Genomic DNA, 12,880 nt, shown 5'->3' with positions numbered 1-12,880 from the left:
AAGTTTAGTCTATTTGGCCCCAGAGGACAGGACCAGGAGAACTGGTTAAACTGTTAAAAATAAAGGAAATGTGTTTGTAACATCAGAAAACACACACAAAAGGCATGAGCTGCCTCCAGAAGTAGTGGGTTTCACCTGATTGGGGAGCTTCAAGTACAGGTTGGGTGACTGCTGGATGGGTGTAATAAGAAAGAATTCTTCACGTAGGAATTGGACTCAATCATTCAAGCTGGTTTTTGGAGAGGGCTGAGGACACAAACAAGAGAAGAGAAGCCTGCCCCTCCAAGAACAATCCTCCGCCCTCCATTCTAACTCTGGGTTTCTGGGACATCAGCCCTTTCTTTCCTTACTCACTGAGATAATCAGAAAACGTATTTGAGTTCCATGAAATAAGTCACTTGGTCACCTCGTAAGGCAATCTTCATGAACATAGTAAAAGTCACAGAAAAAAAGCAACTCCATACTCCCTGCTCCGTCCAGAAGTGAATGGGGCTCCGTTTGCTCTCATCTCAGTCTAGATGGGCTGAGGCACCTACTGTGTGTCAGGTACTGGCAGGGGATACAAGGAACAGTTACAGGTCTCCTTCAAGGTCACAGCCCTGACAGCATCATGATTCCTTGTGGAAAATAGGAGGGCTCGAGGGTGTGAGGGGGCAGGGTCAGAGGCGAGGAGGGAGGAGGAGGCAGGAGCCAAAGTTATTTCAGGAATCGTCGCTCTGAGCCTTCTGTGTCTGAGATCTAGGAAGGGCCTTTCTGTTGGGAAACACTGGATCAGTTGTTATGGTCTGAAGACAAACAACATTCCAGCAGTTCCCCCTGAGGGCTGACACAGGGCCTGGACATTTAAAGATTCCTCCAAGTCTTGGATGGCTCCATTGCTGGCTATGGCACTCAAGGTCCACAAACTCATGGGCCTCGTGGAGTGTTGTGGGACCTTGGGCAGTGTTAACGATCATGGGTGTGCACGGAGCTGTAAGATCGATCACACAATATTACTTTGGGGATTGAGCTTTCTCTCTGTTTTGCTGGGAGGTAGTTAAGAATGAACCCCATGTCCAGATTGTGGCTCTCAGTCTTTCTAGCTTTCTACACCTGTCTGTCTGTCTATCTGTTTTCTCATTCTTTTACATGCTGAACCAGTTCTCAGTAGGGTGATTTAAGGACAAGTTTGAAAATCAGATGCAGCCTGTCAAAGAAAACAGATTGTGCTCCTTGAAAAAGGAAGTACTGAGCTGCCCAAGGGGCTGCTTACAATTTCTAGCCAGCATCCCTTCCTGGACCAATAAGGACATGGAGAAGCATGACAAGGCTGTTCCATTTCTGCCAGAGGGCTCAGAGAGGGGTGGATGGACAGGGGGTGTCTAGCCCATCTACACCTTCTTCCAAAGCCCCACATCAGAACAGTCTAGTCAGAAATCTTCAGTATGTCTTGCAAAGGTGGCTGTAGTAAAGTATTTTCTGGAGCTATCGCTACCACTGCTGTTGTTGAAGAGATGTAATGCTATTCAATAATGTTAGCAACAATGGCTGATATTTATAAGTAATTTAATGATGTGAAGATCAAAACAGTCATATAAGGTAGATGCTGTTATTATTCTCATTTTACAAATGAGGAAATTAAGATTGAAATAACTTAATTGACTTCTCCTGACTTTTCCAGAATCGTACAATTAGTCAATAATAACTCGAGCCGAATTTTAACTCAGTTCTTCCTAACTCCCACTTCAACACACTATTCATCCAATAAGTGTTTGCTGAATTGGAAGAAATTACTTGGCTAATAAACATGTAATCAGGATAAAACTCAAGATTCGGGTTTTAAAGCTAGATTTAGTAGACTATAAATAGTAGAATCTTAGAGAAGTAGGAGGTGGAGAGATGTATATCGATAGATAGTAATCAATATGAAAATGTGGATTTTAGTGAATTACAAGTCATTGAAGGATCACTTGAACCAACAGAAAAGATGATGGCCAAAAAGCTCATGGGATCTTAAGGAGATGACAGAGCTGTTGTACTGGGCCCAGACCAGCCCTCATCTGGAGCCAGTACTTTTACTATGAGGCCCCCATTTTAGACAAAATTTAAAGTGCTGGTTGTTGGAGAAAGAAATGGAAATGAGCCCATATACTTTGAAGGGGCTGAGGATGTTTTATTTTTCTTTCTGAGGAAGATAATTTCCTAAGGGGGCATGTGAACTCTGATTGTGTACTTGAAAGGATCTCATGTAGTAGCAAGAATGGGCTGCTTCTATTAGAAACACGAAACTGAAATAGAAGCAATGGCTGACAATGAAAGATTATCTCAGCTCGATATAAGGGAAAAGAACGTCTTTCCAACTGGGACTATTTAAAAAGAAAATGGCTGAAATGATTAGTTCATGAGTTCCAATATCCCAGTTTTCAGATGAGGATTGCCTGCCTTGGAAATCTTATGGGAAGCATCCTGCAGCCTATGCAGGCTGGCCTAGGTAGAATTTGAACTCAAATTCTGTGATTTCATGATCAGATGCTGAGCACCAACTGCATACAAGGCATTGTTTCAAATTTTAAGCACCTACTGTATATACAGCAGAATGAGAGACTAGTATATAGGCCAAGGGTTGGACTGGAGAATCAAGGAACTGAAAGAATGAGTATACTGGATGAACATATTCTATAGTTAATCATTCTTCTGCCCCATGGCTTTTGTGTACATTTCGAAGATAATAATTAGTTTGTGGATCTAAAAATGTCAAATTGCTATCCAAGACGTAAGTCTTAAATTGAGGCTTTACTCCTTTTTTATTGTTCTACAGGGAAATGAATAAGTTAGTTCTCCTCTTTTCTCTCTTTTTTTCTCACTGATAAGAGAGAAGGTGATATTGAGTATTTTCTAAAGACATTTTAAACTTTTAATTTATGATTCTTTGGGACTTCCAGTTCTAAAATGCAATGTACTGTCCTCTTTCTAATATGACAGAAAAAAGCATTTGGGGAGAAACAGAGAAAAAGTAGTTTGAGGAGAAAACACAGATAGGTCTGAGCACCTGAGGGAAAACAGATTTTCAAATAAAAATACTCAAAATAGCTGTTAACTGACATCAGAAATTCCATGTGAAGGAATTCTACTCTCCCTTGTAGTTTAGCAATTTTTCTGAATCTTAAATCATTAGACAGTTGCCTGAGCCACTGAGAGGTTAAGTGACTTGTTTGAGTCATGAAATCAAGTATTTGGGAGAAAGAAGATCAGAAAGAAGGCCTTCTTGTTATGATGTCAGCAGAGAGATGAAGCTGAATACCATTTCCCACTCTCATGCTCATCCTTAATGGACAATCCAACCCAATTGGAAACCTCTGAATCTATAGGTTGAGGCTCAACTTGATGGTTTCCCATTTGGTTTGTGGTGGCCAGGTGGCACACTGGTGATAATCACTCAATGCAAAGGCATTGAGACCAGTAAACAGAGCAAGAGAATAAATCAAAGAACATTAAGTAATTTTTTAAGTGTGAAGAATATGTGTCCTGTAAATTTATAATGATGATAACCCTAATAAGAAATTATATGTTATTTTATAATTTATTTTAGAAAGTGCTTTGTGTATACACGTCGTCTCATTTGTTCATCACAGCAATCCTATGAGGTAAATGCTTTTATTATCCTCATTCTAGTGATGAAGAAGCTATGACAGGAGGGTACAATGTCTGGGCCAGGGTCACACTGTTAGTATTTGAGAAAGGATTTGAGTTCAACGATTACTACTTGTAGCGTCTGTACATCAGCTGGATACCCAACTCTCTAGTATTGTTCCTCATGGTGGTATTTGATGATCAAATGAAATTAGATGGAGTGAAACCTTTGAGACATGTAAAGAACCACAGGATGTAAGTCCGGTTAATGACTTCTGAGAGGATGTGTAGAGCCAGAGGGAGAAGGCTTCAAAGACTGAAAGAAACGGGTTCCAGTCTCAACCTTGCCAGCTTCACTGACTGCATGACCCTGGACACAAATTTTCAGCTTTCAGTGGCAGAGGAGGTGGGTTCCCATGGGTGCAGGAAGTTTCTTCCTCCGGAACTCATCACCCCCATGAAATCACAGACTCTGAATATTAATATGATTTCTAAGTCCGTCCTATCTTTGTATGTGACTTTCTACAAAATTTAAAGATGTATGGAGTCTTGAATATAAGGATTCCCATCTTGCAGATAGCAACTCCATGCTTCATCCTGGTATAGTCCCTTGTAATTAAAAGCTTCTCTTTCTCTCTCTCTCTTTCACACACACACACACACACACACACACACACACATACTTCTCTTATCTTCTGCATTTATATTTCAGAGTTTCTACTCAGTTCTGTCTTTTCCTTATGAAAACTTGGATATCATTTATTTCATTAAAAACACATTTTTCCCTTATAGATTCTAATCACTTTTCCTTGTTGAGCTATTTTTCATTATAATCCTTTTTTTTTTTCCATGTGAAATGTTGTACTGAAGGCTCTCAGAAGCCTATTATGAGGAAAAAAGATATAATTGTAAATTATGATTTCTTATGATTATGATTTTGGTGATGATTAGCTCCTCGAGGTAATTTTTTTCCCCTTAAATTGGAAGCTCTGAACATGGCCTATGGCATTTCGGGCATTTGTCATTTGGGGTATCATTCAGGAGATAAGCAATGAATTCTTTCTATTTTCACTTTCCTCACCTTTTCTAAAAAGCTTAGAAATCCCCTTTCGTGATTTCTTGAATATGACATTGACATTGCAAGAGACATCATGATTGGATTTAAAACCTGTACCCAACAGAAGACCCAAGCGGGACTCCCGAGGACTTAGGATGAACCAGGGCCCCTCCCCTGACAGATAAGTCATTTCCCAGTGGAGTGGCCGTTCTTTCAGGACAGAACCCCTCTCCTTTTCTCTGGTTATCCTCAGTCCCTAGCACCCTGCTGGAACACAACAGAAAAGATGGTTGTTGAGCTGTGTTAGAATGCTCCGAGGGGAGCTCCTGGCTGTCCGAGGTCCTCCTGGCTCTGACATTCTGTGATTCTGTGAAGTTGCCCCAAGAATCCAGCTCCTGCCTTGGCTCCGGGCTGCTCAGATGCCGAAGGGGGGCAGAGGAGGGAGAGCAAAGTCATTCCAGAATGAAATCTCGACTTAGGAGTGCCAAGACTCTGTGCCCATCTGTTGCCACAGCTCCCAGAGGGACAGTTTGTACACAATCCTCTGTGTTGCAGCATCCATGAAGTGGCTTAGGTAACCAGAGCACTTGGGGATAGCTGGGGTGCCAGCCCGAAGCAGATGGCGCAAGGGTGAAGTTAGGATGCAATCTGTTTAGCAAGTGTGAGCACTTTCTGAGGGACTTAAGGAAGCCACTTGCTCTCTTACGGGAGACTTGAAGCCTCGAAGGGCACGTTAAATCCCACCATGCTGATAAGTCCCCGAAGACTCTTGAACCCATCACAATTTCCAGAGCCCTAGAAGGGGCCCTGGCTTGGGTCAGTTTGGGTCACAGGGTAAATGGCCCTTCTAATTTAAAGTAAACAATCCTCACCTGTCTGCACCATGTGCAGCTCCTCCCCGGCCATCAGCACCACCTTGGCTTCCAAGTTTTCTCACACTGGCCAGCTTCTGTTCTTTATCCTCCTCCCCTTGTTCTCAGCCTCATCCAACAAAGCATCTGTTCTTTTCACAGCTGCGGCCAGCCTGTTCTGGCCGCCTCTGCCTCCTTCCAACCTCCCTCCCTCCCTGCCTCATCACTCTCCCTCCCTCCCCACCATCAGGATCAAAATACTCTGTTTTTATTTATTTACTCCCCAGCTGTCAGTGTTGTGTCTGGGTCACTGTGGGGCGGCTCGCAGGGAAATGTGAGCTGTGGAAAGGCCTCAAAACTGTCAATACTTGTAGTAACCAACATACACACCATCAACAGAGCCCAGGATCCGTTTCCATCAGAAAGGTACTAATCTTGGACATGGAGGTGTCAGGGTGACCCACGGGACCCCCTCCAAGAACTTCCCGGATTTCATCCTTCGCCCTAAATTTCACCGCCCCCACGAGACTGCCCCACGTTCCAGGAAGCAAACAATCTAATAACGATTCTTAATTGCTCTGATCCACACGTGAAGGAAAGGATCAAAGAAATAGGCCTAGGAGCTTGGGTATCCATAGAGTATCCAGGGAGATGCCCAGACCATGAACACCTGTTTCAAAGCTCCCATCTTTTCCAAGCTGGAAATCACTAAGGCCGTGTCTAAACACTGGACAAAAACACTTGGGGGAAAGGGAATTCATCGACTCATACTTCCATGGGGAGTGACGCCTTTGCGCCCAAACTTGTCCACTCTGATTAAATGTTCCATAAATCAGGAACTGACATTTAGAACGCACTCTCAGGTGGACAAGACTTAATTGCCACTATCACTTCATTCTATTCTTAAGACAACCAAGAGGGCTACGTGCAGCATGTTATCTCTGAAAAACCGAAGCTCTGATATGGTAAGAAATCTGGCCATGGAGACCAGTGGTTAAATATTGTAAAGATAATTTAAAGCTGAATTTCATCTGCCTCCCAATTCAAGCTATTGTTTCTTTGAGAGCTCCTGGACCAGAATAGATACTGAATTAGGACTTAATGGATAACTGAATTGGGAACTTCTATTCATCTCTCTACTCTATTCTAAGACTCTGCAGGGAGGTTGTTACTTCAAATGGTATCGCTTTTCATTTTGTCATTGAATACCTAATTCCTTTCCCAATCTCATTTGCATTTTTTATAGAAATGGCAGGGATCTGGACCTATGATCTCAAAAGCATAGGGTAATTACTGAGGTAGGAACTTTCTTGCCCGTTCAGATCGGTGGCTCATCACTAACGGACAGTCTCGGATCGTTGCCTGCAGGATCAAGAGTTGAATGATAGCACTTGATCTCAGACCATCGCTGTACAATGCTGCCTCCGGCCTGGTACCCGGCAGAGGCTTAATGCAAGCTAAGGGAAATGATTCTAGATTCCCTCCAACTTGTCCAATTTGGATGGAAATTGAAAGACCATTTCACTGTCCTGGGGAAAAGGGGGAAAAAAGTCAGCTCCAGAATGGTTGCAAAAGCCCTAAGGATTTAATTCATAGCTTAAGTGAATCAGAAGTGGACAATGTTAAGAAACAGAGCGTTATGTCTGAATTCTTTCCCTGGCCCTTTCTTTCCTTTCTCCCTTCCTCCTTTTCCCTCTGTCCACTCGAGATGCTGAGAATTTAATAGCACAAATGCAAAAGCCCTTCCTTTAAGGAGGCAGTTCCAGGGTATTCAGCAATGGTCAAGCTCCACTTTCTCAAGCAGTGCCCTCCAGAGCTTGCTAAGTTAATGTTGTGCCCTCAGACATTCCCAAAGCTGACAGTAGGGAGGTTGAAACATCTCTCAATTTAAGTGCAGAGAGAAATGTGGGGATCTCTGTGACTGAAGTTTGGAGAGAATGGTGGAACAAGGTGCTAGAGCCGACCTAGGCCTTCTTGACCTGAGTGACAGCAATCCACGAAATCTGTTGGATCTTGAGGAAATGCTCTAAAATTCTATGAGCATATTTCTTCCAAGATCTGTGTTTTCTGAGAGGTAGAAATGAGAAATACCTTACAGACATGGGGGTCAGCCTGCTGGAAGATTTGGAAGCAGAAGCAGGAAATGGGAAAACAAATCTATCAATGGAACTAAAATTCAGAACACCTAAAGGGGGATAAGAAAGACTACATCTAGACACAGAGACAAAAACCAGATTGTGTAAAAAAAAAAAAATGAAGTACAAAGCTGAGGCTGTGAAATTTTATCCCAAAGGCAATAGGGAGCTACTGAAAGTTCTTGAACAACAGAATAATACAGACAGCTCTGGACTTTCAGAGAATTATTGTGGAAGATTAAGTAGAGAGGAAAGAAACCAAAAAGAGGAAGATAATTATCTTGTTAACACTGTGGAAGATTAAATAGAGAGAAAAGAAACCAAAAAGAGGAAGAGCATTATCTTATTATTACTGTGGAAGATTAAATAGAGAGGGGAGAAACCAAAAAGAGGAAGAGCAATTAGACAATTGTGATAGAAACAGGGGACGATGGCCTGACTTAGGATCGATATCTTAATGGAGGAAAGATTCAGAGGGCATTTGAGTCCTTGGTGATCTTCTGTCATCTGTCCTTGTTTATCACACAAAGGAGCAGCATGTAGTATAGACAGGAGGCAGAGAGATGGCCATCTGGACACTCCACTGGACAAGCAGGGTACCTAATCCTTTGGAATTTAAAATCCAGAATGCAGCTGATGCAAACAGAATGCTCTGTCTTTTGGCCAAAAAGTCAATACTATTGCCCCCTTGCCAAATCTAGCATCAGGTCTCTACCTCCTGGCTGCCTTTGCCTCATTCCATGCTGTTGACCAGGACTTTCTCCTTGAAAGCCCTCATTCCCCTATATTCCATCATGCTTCAGTTTTCTGGTCCAGCTCTTGATAGCTACTGATTCTCTGTCTCCTTTATTGGAGACAGAGTTCCTCTTCTAAAAGCAATAGTTATGAATCCAATGTCGGGACTGCAGAGTTTTTTGCTCTTTTATGTATGTTTCTTTCTTTTTTCCTTCCTTTTTTTTTTTTCTACTTGCAAATTCTGGCCCAAGGTTTCAACTCTATCCTTTGTATTGATGACTTTTAAAATAAACATCTCTAGCCTTGACCTCCATTCCCCTATCTTCGACTCCTAGTGGAAATTCTCCATTTGAGGACTGCCCTCTTCCTTCATATATCCCCAAGTGATTCCATCATGTTTCTAAAACAATTGCTCCTACTTCCTTCCTTATTTGCTTCATTGATCTTTTAATCTCTCCAGTTCCCATTGGTCTTTGAAAATTTTCTCTCTTCTCCCTTAAATACAGTAAGTCATTGAATCTTGGAGATTTTGAAATATCTCGTTCATCTTTATTGAACAAACATCATGCTCCCAAGCCTAGTTCAGGGCTGGATCATCTGATATGTGGACCGGGGCAAGGGTATTTTAATTGACCTTCTTGACTATGGTAACACTTTTCTCTAATTCATCCTGAACAAGTGAAACTTTCTAAAATACAACTTTATGAAGCTTTCAAACAAACAAAACTAGTGCCATCTTTTGTCACATTATTAGAGGCATTAACAATGACTGTAACAAATTTTCACTGCACTTCAATGTGCAGGGAAATCCCCATTGCTCCTCATTACTTCCAGGGTAAAGGCCCTGTGCCTTCAACCCCTCTTCAGTCTTTTACTTGACTATGTGTGGGACTTTAATCTTATAAATGATTGCTTACAATAAAGTTCTAGATAGTCCCATGCTTGCTCTATCAATTCTTGATTCTAAGACTTTTCATGTCATATCTCCTGGGCAAGATGCCTCTTTCATCTCCCTTCTCTGCTTTTTCAGTTTCTCTACCTTTTTCCACTATATATTCTCAGAAATCCTATAAAAGTTTTAGTCTATACTGCTCATTTAGGCATTGTGGTTTAAGTATGTTTGAGTCTTAGATTGTAAGATCCCCAAAACAGAGAAAAAGTGTTATTTTTTAAATCTCCCTTGTACAATCTTTTGTATGTGATATAGTTCAACTATTTTTAGAATCAATGAAAATGCCAATAAATGAGAGTTTTGAATTGTATGTTTTCTATCTGTAATGTTGGCTCTCATCCACATTCTTCAATTAGTCTAAGAAAGCTTGATTATGAGCATCATAGATTTTGAATTTAAATCCAAAACATGTCTCAATGGCCAAAAAGTTCATTGCTTTCATTTTAGACTCGAGTAAATCAATGCCCAGAGAAATTTAAAGTAACATAGCTATCAGATATCAGAGATACCAGGTTCTCTGACTCAAGAACCACAACCTTTCCCATTATACCACAGTGGCTCTTTAGCTTTATTGTCCCCGATATTTTGTCCTCCGACTCAATATAACCATTTCCTTCAATATGTCCCATCACATTAGGGCTCCAAGAAGCCGTAGTATGTGTAGCAACCATGCTCCAGTCTCAGCAAATGAACTACACCAGGTTGAGGGGTACCACCAGACCTCAAAACTATCTTGAGTGGAGGAGACCAAGTATGTGAAGACTTCTCCTAGCCGAATGAGCAGATGAAAGTGATTTGTTGCAATGACCGTGAAGGTGGATGAGGCAGTTGCTGAGGAGCACTCAGAGACGATAAGGCCATCCATCGCATCCTGAGCCGTGGTCAGCCATTTTGATTTTTGCCATTAGGTTTTGGTAACTCTGGAAGAAGGAGGCTACAATTTTGTGCAATCTTGCCTCACTTAACCCCAATTCATGTGCAAGTCAAGACATTACCCATGATACCATTGGTACACTTTGAAAATGAAGGACAGAGAACAATAGCAATAATCTGATGGTCCTTCCTTAATCACCACAAACATCCTTGTCTGGAAACTGCAGTTTGACAATGTTATTTCCAGATTGTAGGCTCACCTACAACTCAACATGGTCTTCCAGAGAATAATCTGCCCAGGTAGAGTACAGGATTATATTGGTAATGAATTTAGCTCTGGATCCAATGCCTCCAAGGATACAATTTTTCATTTTATTAGTTTTTTTTTTTTTTTTGTGGCCATAACATTGACTCATTTGTAATCCCAGTCTCTTAAAACCACATGCTTTTTTTTCAAAGAAATTTATTTCTATCATATCTTGTCTACATTATACATTCAAAGTCATTGTTTGTTGTTGTTTTTAATCTAAGAGTAAGACTTTACATACTACCTTTTCATGAGAGGCCTGAGCCATGCTCACTCCATTCCTTTATTTGTTCTTGTCACTATTCATGCTTCTCCAGTTCTTTACTGACTGTCATCTTCTTCTTTTTGTGAGTATATTCTCCTAACTTTTTTTTAAAGTTGGCTTCCTTCATTAGGACTGTGGTCCTTGAGACTAGGAACTCTTTTATTTGCATTTATTTTTATCTCCAGTGCTTATCAGAATACTTGTCAACACTTAATAATTCTTTATTAGACTATGTTATTAAACTTCACTTGATTGTATAGTCTGCCAAAAACTTTTACATCCTAACTCTGGCATCCAAAGTACTTGCTCTCCATTCCTGCTTCATGTTATCAACAAATTTCATAAGAATGACATCTACACAATTATTCAATTCACTGATTCTGTTTTTTTAAATAGTTGAACAATAAGTGTCAAGCACTGACAAGTGCTCCACTGGAGACTTTCTTCCAAAATGACATTGACCTGAGACATCCAAGCAAAGCTAAATATAAGTAACTATACTATGATGTTGAATCAGGACATTTTTATATGAAAAACTTCATCATCTTTATTAGTGGATGGCCATCAGCTGAGGAATGGCCGAATAAATTATGGCACATGAATGTCATGGAATATTATTATTCTATAAGGAATGGTGAGCAGACTGATTTCAGAAAAGCCTAAAAAGTGAAATGAGCAGAACCAAGAGAACACTGTACACAGCAACAGCAAGATTCTGTGATGATCAAACTGTGATGGACTTGGCTCTTTCCAATGATGTGGTGATTCAAGGCAATTCCAGTAGACATGGGATAGAAAGTACCATCAAACTCCAGAGATGGAGACTAAATGTGAATCAAAACATAATATATTTACTATTTTCTGTTTGTTTGCTTTTGGTGGTGATGGTGGTGGTGGTCCTTGTTTTTTTTTTTTCCCTCATATTTTTTTTTAACTTTTGATCTGGTTTTTCTTTCACAACATGACATATATGGAAATATGTTTAAGAGAATTAAATGCATTTGAGAGGGAGAGGGGAGAAAGAGGAAGAGGAGGAGGAGGAAGAAGATGAGAAAAGGAAGGAGAAAGGAAGGAAGGAGGGAGGGAAGGAGGGAGAGAAAGGAAAGAGAGAATCTAAAGTGAATATGCAGTTGGTCTGACTGTATTTGATTTCAATCAGTGTTATAAAACAATAATCATTTGTAATGGTACTGGTTAAAAAGATAGAGTTCAATCAGGGAAATAATTTATATAACATTAAAAAAGCAACATGTGAAGCCTTTTATTTTTAATGAATTCAAAAGCTACGAAAGTAAGTTATAAGAACTCACTACTCAACAAATCTTCAGGGAAAATATCTAAAGAAATTAGTTTTAAGCCAGCACTTCCTATCTTTTACCAAGATTAGCCCTAAATGGATAGGTGACATACATAAAAGGTTAATATCTTAAACAAATTAGAGTAGCTAGGAAGATATTTCCTGTCAGAATTATTGCTAAGTGGAGAGTTCATAAACACATATGAGTTAGAGACAGAGGAGATATAATGAAAAATTTTGATAGATTTTAATGACTTAAACAAAACCAATGAAGCTAAAATTAGAAAGGAAACCATTAACTGAGAAAAATAAATCTCTAATAAGAATCTTATTTTCAAGGTATTTATGGAACTGCTTGCTATAGATTTAAAAATAATTATTCATCAGTTGAAACCTCCACAAAGGATATGAACAGGCATTTATCAAAAAGGATATACACAATTTCAACAATTGTATGAAAATGTCCCAAATTATTAATAGATAAATGAAAATCGGGGCAAATTTGAGGTTGACCAAAAGACACATTCATGTTGGCGAAGCTGGGGACTTGCTTTGCCATTCTGGCAAGCCCCTTAGAATTCTGTTTCACAGAACTAACCGATAAAACAAAAGACTAATGGATTCTAGATGACACATTAGATGTGTCTGGAGTCAGAAAGGCTTGAGTTCAAATCCATCGTTAGCCATTATGTGTGTACTACTAAGAAAGTCATAACTTCTTTCATCAACAGTTTCCTCAATGTAAAATGAGAACGATAATAATAATATCTGACTCACAGAGTCGTTATGGGGACCAATT

This window comes from Antechinus flavipes, chromosome 3 (genome assembly GCF_016432865.1).
Source record: "Antechinus flavipes isolate AdamAnt ecotype Samford, QLD, Australia chromosome 3, AdamAnt_v2, whole genome shotgun sequence".
NCBI lineage: Eukaryota > Metazoa > Chordata > Mammalia > Dasyuromorphia > Dasyuridae > Antechinus > Antechinus flavipes.
Note: the sequence above shows the minus strand (reverse complement) of the source record.